This window comes from Triticum urartu, chromosome 2A, assembly GCF_056163025.1.
Source record: "Triticum urartu cultivar PI428250 chromosome 2A, HENAU_Tu73, whole genome shotgun sequence".
NCBI classification, from domain to species: domain Eukaryota; kingdom Viridiplantae; phylum Streptophyta; class Magnoliopsida; order Poales; family Poaceae; genus Triticum; species Triticum urartu.
The window spans coordinates 502,717,434-502,726,637 of record NC_141874.1 but is presented as its reverse complement, the minus strand read 5'-3'; the positions used below and the strand labels follow the sequence as shown (position 1 = coordinate 502,726,637).

Sequence of the window (9,204 nt, the reverse complement as noted above, 5' to 3'; positions counted from 1 at the left end):
GGATCAGAAGCAATGCTCTGATTAGGGATGGATAAGTTGAATAGCCTTAGGGGTACAATCGATGGCAAAATTTGTTTGGTCGAGATCCAGCTCATGTTTAAAATGGTGTCTGAGTCGGAAGGATAAATTCCAGGGAACAACTGATGATTGTGTGCATTCACACACACGTTGAATCAAAAGGATCAAAATGATAATCACAAAGGTTTTTAAAGTAATTTGCTAGACCAATGGAATTAACCGGAATGCAAGTATGCAAGAATTCCAAGAACAACAGGCTGTTGAGGATTTTCGAAAGATCAAACCATATTTCAAAGTCTTTTGCGGAACACAAGAACAACTGGGAATGAGGGGATACTCGATAAGTCCGAGGAATTATCCGTAGGGGTAAATACAGTGGTACAAGGGATTCTTAAAAGTCGGAGAGCAATTCGGTGCATCTTGTAACAACAAGAGAAACTCAGAGTAATGGTATGAACAACAAGTGTATGCCGTTATCCATATGGATATATCGGTAGTAGGGAATTGAAAAGGCAGAGGGCACAAGGGTCTCGGGAATGATCGAAGAGTATATTCAAAATCTTCTGGGGTAGTAGGCGATCATCTGTGGTAAGGGGCTCTCCGGGAGAAGTAGTTACGAGAACCTAGAGTCACATTTAGTAAAATCATTTAACCCGAATAGAAGAGAGATCAGAGTCCCAGAGTATAGACGAGAAATAAAAGATCATAATACCACCCAAATGGCGACGTGGGCCCGTAAGACACAGAACCATGTTAGTAAAAGTTTTGCAATGTCTAGACTCAACTTCGGCCAAGGAGTGTGGAAGAGGGATTCCTACATGCAGTCGTCTCTGATACCAACTTGTGACGCCCCCGATTTGACCGTACACTAATCATACACGCAAATGTGTACGATCAAGATCAGGGACTCACGGGAAGATATCACAACACAACTCTACAAATAAAATAAGTCATACAAGCATCATATTACAAGCCAGGGGCCTCGAGGGCTCGAATACAAGAGCTCGATCATAGATGAGTCAGCGGAAGCAACAATATTTGAGTACAGACATAAGTTAAACAAGGTTGCCTTAGGAAGGCTAGCACAAACTGGGATACAGATCGAAAGAGGCGCAGGTCTCCTGCCTGGGATCCTCCTAAGCTACTCCTAGTCGTCGTCAGCGCCCTGCACGTAGTAGTAGGCACCTCCAGTGTAGTAGTAATCGTCATCAATAGTGGCGTCTGGCTCCTGGACTCCAACGTCTGGTCGCAGCAATGGGGTATAGGAAAGGGGAAAAGGGGGAGCAAAGCAACCGTGAGTACTCATCCAAAGTACTCGCAAGCAAGGAGCTACACTACATATGTATGCATTGGTATCAAATGGAAAAGGGGTATCATATGTAGACTGAACTGCAGAATGCCGGAATAAGAGGGGGATAGCTAGTCCTTTCGAAGACTACGCTTCTGGCAACCTCCATCTTGCAGCAGAAGAAGTGAGTAGATGGTAAGTTCACCAAGTAACATCGCACAACATAATCCTAACCGATGATCCTCCCCTCGTCGCCCTGTGAGAGAGCGATCACCGGTTGTATCTGGCACTTGGAAGGGTGTGTTTTAATTAAGTATCCGGTTCTAGTTGTCATAAGGTCAAGGTACAACTCCAAGTCGTCCTGTTACCGAAGATCACGGCTATTCGAATAGATTAACTTCCCTGCAGGGGTGCACCACATTTCCCAACACGCTCGATCCCCTTTGTCCGGACACACTTTCCTGGGTCATGCCCGGCCTCGGAAGATCAACACGTCGCAGCCGTACCTAGGCACAACAGAGAGGTCAGCACGCCGGTCTAAATGCTATGGCGCAGGGGTCTGGGCCCATCGCCCATTGCACACATGCACGTTGCGTACGCGGCCGGTGAGCAGACCTAGCCTCCCTTATACAAGAGCAGGCTTTTCAGTCCAACCCGGCGCGCGCCGCTCAGTCGCTGACGTCACGACGTCGAGTGCCCATAATTGTTCCCGCGTAGTTGGTTAGTGCGTATAGGCCAGTAGCCAGACTCAGATCAAATACCCAGATCTCGTTAAGCATGTTATTTTGAAGTAACCGCGAACGCCGATCAGGGCCAGGCCCACCTCTCACCTAGGTGGTCTTCGCCTGCCTGTCGCTCCGCCTCAATGTAACAGTCGGGGGCCGTCGGGAACCTAGGCCCACCACTACCTGGGTGGAACCACCTGCCCCTTCAGCCCCCAACATCGCAATCACTTGCGGGTACTCAATGAGCCGATCCGACTTTAGTCACAACATGTATAGTATGTATATATAGTATAAACCCGTGATCAACACCCGAGTGATCACGGCCCGATAGTATAGCATGGCATACTGACAAGAATGTAGGGCCACTGATGATAATCTAGCATCCTATACTAAGCATTTAGGATTGCAGGTAAGGTATCAACAGTTGTAGCAACAATGACAGGCTATGCATTAGAATAGGATTAATGGAAAGTAGTAACATGCTACACTACTCTAATGCAAGCAGTATAGAGGAGAGTAGGCGATATCTGGTGATCAAGGGGGTGGCTTGCCTGGAAGCTCTGCTGAAAAGGAAGAAGTGTCCTCGGTGACGTAGTCGATCACAGGGGCAACATCGGTCTCGGGGTCTACCGGGGAGAAGAGGGGGAAGAAACAGTAAATACAGAGCAAACATAGGTACCACTAAGCATGACATGACGAAAAGTAGAAGTGGGGTCGACCTAACGTAGTACTGCACGATATAGGTGAAGGGGGAATTCAACCGGGAATGTTTTCCCGGTTCCGGACCTGTGTCACATAGATGACCGGAGGGGGAATGGTCCATGTTCAGATTGTTAGAGGCATCTGATAGCTAAACGGACCGCGTATTCGGATTCGTCACGTCGTTCTGAGTAACTTTCATGTATAAAACTTTTTCATCCGAGTTACGGATTATTTTTTATTAATTTTCAAAGGTTTAAGTATTTTATGAAACTATTTATTATTCGAATTAAACAGGAAATTTGCTATGGGCACCCAGGAATGTACCCGGCAGACAGGCTGTTTGATTGACAGTGGGGTCTAGCGGCAGAGTTGACCCAGTCAACTTTTGACCGGTCAAACATTGAATAGAAACAACGGGTCCCTCATGTCATAGACTAAGATATATTTAAAGTTAACTTGGCATTTTCATTTAACCACAGGGGCCACAGGTCATTGATACATCAGGCCAACTAAACAAAAGTCTAACTTATCCGAACTTAATTAGCACTACTAATTGAGAGGGCACATGTGCCAGAGGCACATACGTGCACTAGGCTGTGCTCACATGCACAAGTCACACACGTGGCCATGGCGAAGCAGTGAGCAGTAGTAGAAGTAAGGGAAGCGGCAACAACTAAGTGGCAGCAGCACGCAGAAGCAGCGGCGGCCGGCTGCGCGCCGAATCAACGAGCAGCAGCACGCGGGAGTAGCAGGCAACGCAAGCAGCAGGAACAGTAGGTAGCCGCGGCAAGCAGAGCAACAACAGCGGCACATCAGCAACGGCAGGAGCTGCAGCGGCAAGCTGAAGCAGCACAGCAGCAACGACAGTAGGCGGAGCAGGGACCGCGGGCGGCTGCGGGGGGGGGGGGCGCGCCCTGGACGCGACCAGGGCGAGCGGCGACCAGCGTAAGGCACGGGCCGCGACGAGGCGCAGGTGGGCAAACGCGTGCGGAGCGGCGGCATCAGGTGGCGGTAGCGAAACCACCGACGGGCGCGCGGACAGGGGACGGTCGGGCGTGTGAGCGCGTGCGTGCGGAGCGAGAGCACGCTGGTGGTGGCGGCACAACCTACGGTGGCCGGAGGCGACGGCAACAACAACGATCGATGGCGGCGGGCCGGCGGCGGGCCGGCGGCAACTGTCATCCAGCGAAATCGTGCCTACAGGCACGGGAAACGGCAGGGGGGGTAAGGGAAGGAGAGGGAGGTGCTCACAGAGAGCACGAAGGCGAGGTCGGGGAGGCCGGAGGTGGATCGGAGCGGCAACAATCGACGCTGGACGCCGGCGATGTACGCGTTGAAGACGAGGTCGATGGCGAGTGTACGGGCCGTCCTTGCTTGATTCAGTGCTCGGAGTAGACGAAGTAGACCGCGACGGTTCTCCTGGACCTCTTGGCGCGACGAGGGGAGGCCGATGGCCGCAACATCGATGACGACATGGGGTTGGCGGCGCTCGGGCACGCTTCAGATCGAGATAAAGAGATGGAGGAAGAAAGAGGGGATTAGGTTTAGGTCAAGGGGGCATGCGGCGGCGTTTTGTAGTGCACCGGGGAGGTCGGCGATGGCCAGCACGTGGCCCTGGCCGTGGTATGGCCGCCACGGCCACCCCCTGCCTCCACTGTAGCGTAAGGAAGGAGACGCTTGGGAGGTTGGGCTGGGCCTCTACTTTCTTCTTCATAGTGGGCCAAAAATGCATAGAGCAATTTTAGTTTTACATTTCTATAAAAAAGGATAGCTACTGTTTTCTATTTGAATAAGCTTTCAAACCATTTTTTGTTGCACATGGAATTTGTCACACAATTACGAGAGAATAATTTGAGCTAGAACAAAAAAATTATGGGGGCAAAAGGATGTAAATAAATAATTGTTTATTTTGAAAAGGTCAATTTATTTACTGTTCGACCACTTATAATATTTCTAGGGGCATCTTAGTGATCCAACCAGAGTTGATTTCTCCAAGAAAAATACTTGGGGATTATTTGCAACATCACGAACATTTTTGTTCGCATGACAGAAGAAGTAAACATTTGACTTGTATTTCAAATGGAATTTGGCTTTGATTTTCATCAAGTGGCAATTTAGTTTGAAAAATATGATGACATGGCATCATTAAAGGGGAGATCATTGTAGCATGATTCTCCGGGTGTTACAGCATTAACAAGCAGTTCGATGAGGCGCAAGGTATGTTTAAAAGAGATTTTATATGCCTGAAGTGATATACAAATTCAGAGTTAAGCTCATGCACTGCTATGATTATGATTGCAGGTAGCGCGGACGAGGTCGAGACCCTCAAGAGAGCCCTTGCCCAAGCCAAGGAGCAGGCAAAGGCGAGCAAAGCGGCCGCTGATAAAGTGGCTGCGGATTTAAAGACCGAACGGGTCGCCCGCCGCCAGCACGAGGAGAGGGTGGCCGAGGTAGAGCAAGATTTGAAGGATGCCATCGGCAAGTGCGAGGCCTTGGAGGAGAAGAGTGCAGCCCAAGCGGCCGATCTCGCCAAGGCCCTCCAAGAGGCCAAAGAGGCGCAGACTGAGTCCCGGGCGGCTCGGGAAGAGATCCGGCAGGCCGAATAGATAGCGGCTGGTAAGTGATACGTCTCCAACGTATCTATAATTTTTTATTGCTCCATGCTATTATATTATCTATTTTGGATGTTAATGGGCTTTATTTTACACTTTTATATCATTTCTGGGACTAACCTACTAACCAGAGGCCCAACCCAAATTGTTGTTTATTTTGCCTATTTTAGGGTTTCGAAGAAAAGGAATATCAAACGGAGTCCAAACGGAATGAAACCTTTGGGAACGTGGTTTTATCAACAAACGTGATCCAGGAGACTTGGAGTGGCCGTCAAGAAACAAGGGAGGAAGGCACGAGGCAGGGGTCACACCTACCCCCCTGGGCGCGCACTCCACCCTCGTGGGCCCTCCGTTGCTCCACCGATGTACTTCCTCCTCCTACATATATCCACGTACCCCCCCCCCAAACATTTAGGGGCACCACGAAAAGCTAATTCCACCACCGCAACCTTCTATACTCGAGAGATCCCATCTCGGGGCCTTTTTCGGAGCTCCGCCGGAGGGGGCATTGATCACAGAGGGCCTCTACATCAACTCCATGGCCTCTCTAGTGATGTGTGAGTAGTTTACTTCAGACCTACGTGTCCATAGTTATTAGCTAGATGGCTTCTTCTCTCTCTTTGGATCTCAATACAAAGTTCTCCTCGATCTTCTTGGAGATCTATTCGATGTAATCTTCTTTTGCGGTGTGTTTGTCGAGATCCGATGAATTTTGGGTTTATGATCCAGATTATCTATAAACAATATTTGATTCTCCTCTGAATTATTTTATGTATGATTGGTTTATCTTTGCAAGTCTCTTTGAATTATTAGTTTGGTTTGGCCTACTAGATTGATCTTTCTTGCAATGGGAGAAGTGCTTAGCTTTGGGTTCAATCTTGCGATGTTCGATCCCAGTGACAGAAAGGGAACCGACGCGTATTGTATTGTTGCCATCGAGGATAAAAAGATGGGGTTTATATCATATTGCATGAGTTTATCCCTCTACATCATGTCATCTAACTTAAAGCATTACTCTGTTCTTATGAACTTAATACTCTGAATGCATGCTGGATAGCGGTCGATGTGTGGAGTAATAGTAGTAGATGCAGAATCGTTTCGTTCTACTTGTCTCAGACGTGATGCCTATATACATGATCATACCTAGATATTCACATAACTATGCTCAATTCTATCAATTGCTCGACAGTAATTCGTTTACCCACCGTAATACTTATGTTGTTGAGAGAAGCCACTAGTGAAACCTATGGCCCCTAGGTCTATCTTCTATCATATTAATCTTCCAATACTTAGTTATTTCCTTTGCCGTTTATTTTACTTTGCATCTTTATTTCTCTTTATCATAAAAATACCAAAAATATTATCTTATCATATCTATCAGATCTCACTCTCGTAAGTGACCGAGAAGCTAGGGCTTGAAAACCCCTTTATCGCGTTGGTTGCGAGGTTCTTATTTGTTTGTGTAGGTGCGTGGGACTTGAGCATGATCTCCTACTAGATTGATACCTTGATTCTCAAAAACTGAGGGAAATACTTACGCTACTTTGTTGCATCACCCTTTCCTTTTCAAGGGAAAACCAACGCAGTGCTCAAGAGGTAGAAGTAAGCCCTTTATTTTGCAGACTATATTTGGCGGTCAAAGATATGCCTTGCTCACTCGACTGTGGAGTTCTCCAGACGCCTTTGCAGATCTTCCGAAGAGTGTTGCCGACGTCGCGCAGTTCTTCCAGTCCTGATACGTCTCCAACGTATCTATAATATTTGGTTGTTCCATGCTATTATATTATCTATTTTGGATGTTAATGGGCTTTATTTTACACTTCTATATTATTTTTGGGACTAACCTACTAACCCAAGGCCCAGTGCAAATTGTTGTTTTTTTGCCTATTTCAATGTTTCGCAGAAAAGGAATATCAAACGGAATGAAACCTTTGGGAAAGTTATTTTTGGAACAAACGTGATCCAGAGGACTTGGAGTGGACGTCAAGAAACAAACAAGGAGTCCACGAGGCAGGGGGCGCGCCTACCCCCCTGGGCGCGCCCTCCCTCTCGTGGGCCCCTCATGGCTCAACCGACCTACTTCTTCCTCCTATATATATTCGTAGACCCCAAAAACATCCAAGAGCACCACGAAACCCTATTTCCACCGCCGCAACCTTCTGTACCCAAGAGATCCCATCTTGGGGCCTTTTTCGGAGCTCCGCCAAAGGGGGCATCGATCACTGAGGGCCTCTACATCAACTCCATGGCCTCTCCGGTGATGTGTGAGTAGTTTACTTCAGACCTTCGGGTCCATAGTTATTAGCTAGATGGCTTCTTCTCTCTCTTTGAATCTCGATACAAAGTTCTCCTCGATCTTCTTGGAGATCTATTCGATGTAACTCTTTTTTGTGGTGTGTTTATCCAGATCCGATGAATTGTGGGTTTATGATCAAGTCTATCTATGAACAATATTTGATTCTTCTCTGAAATCTTTTATGTATGATTGGTTATCTTTGCAAGTCTCTTCGAATTATCAGTTTTGTTTGTCCTACTAGATTGATCTTTCTTGCAATGGGAGAAGTGCTTAGCTTTGGGTTCAATCTTGCGGTGCTCGATCCAAGTGACAGAAAGGGAAACGACACATATTTTGTTGTTGCCATCGAGGATAAAAAGATGGGGTTTATATCATATTGCTTGAGTTTATCCCTCTACATCATGTCATCTTGCCTATTGCGTTACTCTGTTCTTATGAACTTAATACTCTAGATGCATGTTGGATAGCGGTCGATGTGTGGAGTAATAGTAGTAGATGCAGGCAGGAGTCGGGCTACTTGTCACGGACGTGATACCTATATACATGATCATGCCTAGATATTCTCATAATTATTCGCTTTTCTATCAATTGCTCGACAGTAATTTGTTCACCCACCGTAATACTTATGCTATCTTGAGAGAAGCCACTAGTGAAACCTATGGCCCCCGGGTCTATTCTCCATTATATTAATCTTCCATCAACAAGCTATTTCTATTACCTTTTATTTTGTAATCTTTACTTTTACTCTTTATCATGAAAATACCAAAAATATTATCTTATCATCTCTATCAGATCTCACTCTCGTAAGTGACCGTGAAGGGATTGACAACCCCTTTATCGCGTTGGTTGCGAGGTTCTTATTTGTTTGTGTAGGTACGAGGGACTTGCGTCTGGCCTCCTACTGGATTGATACCTTGGTTCTCAAAAACTAAGGGAAATACTTACGCTACTTTGTTGCATCACCCTTTCCTCTTCAAGAGAAAACCAACGCAGTGCTCAAGAGGTAGCAGGGCCCAGGAGGGGAACACAACGGAGAAGCTCTTCTGGTCACAGTTCCTGGCACTGGAGCGTCCGACGCTATTGAACAACCCGATGATGCAACTTGCGGAGCTGCATAGGATGTATGGCTTGGCCTTGAAGGACGTCATAGTCCGGCTTTGGCCAACCGCACCCATTCCTAGCAGCTATTTCGGCCTGGTGAAGCAACTCGCCGACGCACTGCCCCGAGTTGAAGCAGTAAAGTGCTCGGCGTGCATAGAGGGTGCGGGGATGGCCTTTGCCCGTGTTAAGATGCACTGGGCGAAGATGAAGGCCACCGTCGTGGCGACCGAGGGCCCACCCGAAGGCAAGGACCACCACAAGCCAGAGCGGTATTTTGACGATGTCCTAGAGGGTGCCCGAATAGTAGAGGGCCAATTCTCAAAGGATATCATGTTTGAGTGAATGCAATATATTTACCTAGACTTTGCGTTAAGACCTAGGGCCTGTAATATTTGTATGTTTTTATCTAAAATTACTTTCCTCCTGTGCGGCTTTTTTTAAATTCTGAGAGTTTGCTAGTCG

At 47.3% G+C, this 9,204-nt stretch overlaps 1 long non-coding RNA gene across 1 annotated transcript; it reads right to left on the bottom strand.

Moving 5' to 3' along the window:
- Nucleotides 1–953: 953 nt before the first annotated feature.
- LOC147985637 (uncharacterized) lies at nt 954–4,914 on the bottom strand. Its single transcript, XR_015615134.1, has 2 exons — nt 3,985–4,914; nt 954–1,260 (listed from the first exon to the last, which is right to left on the bottom strand). It is a non-coding gene; the product is annotated as an uncharacterized LOC147985637 (long non-coding RNA).
- Between the last annotated feature and the right edge of the window lie 4,290 nt (nt 4,915–9,204).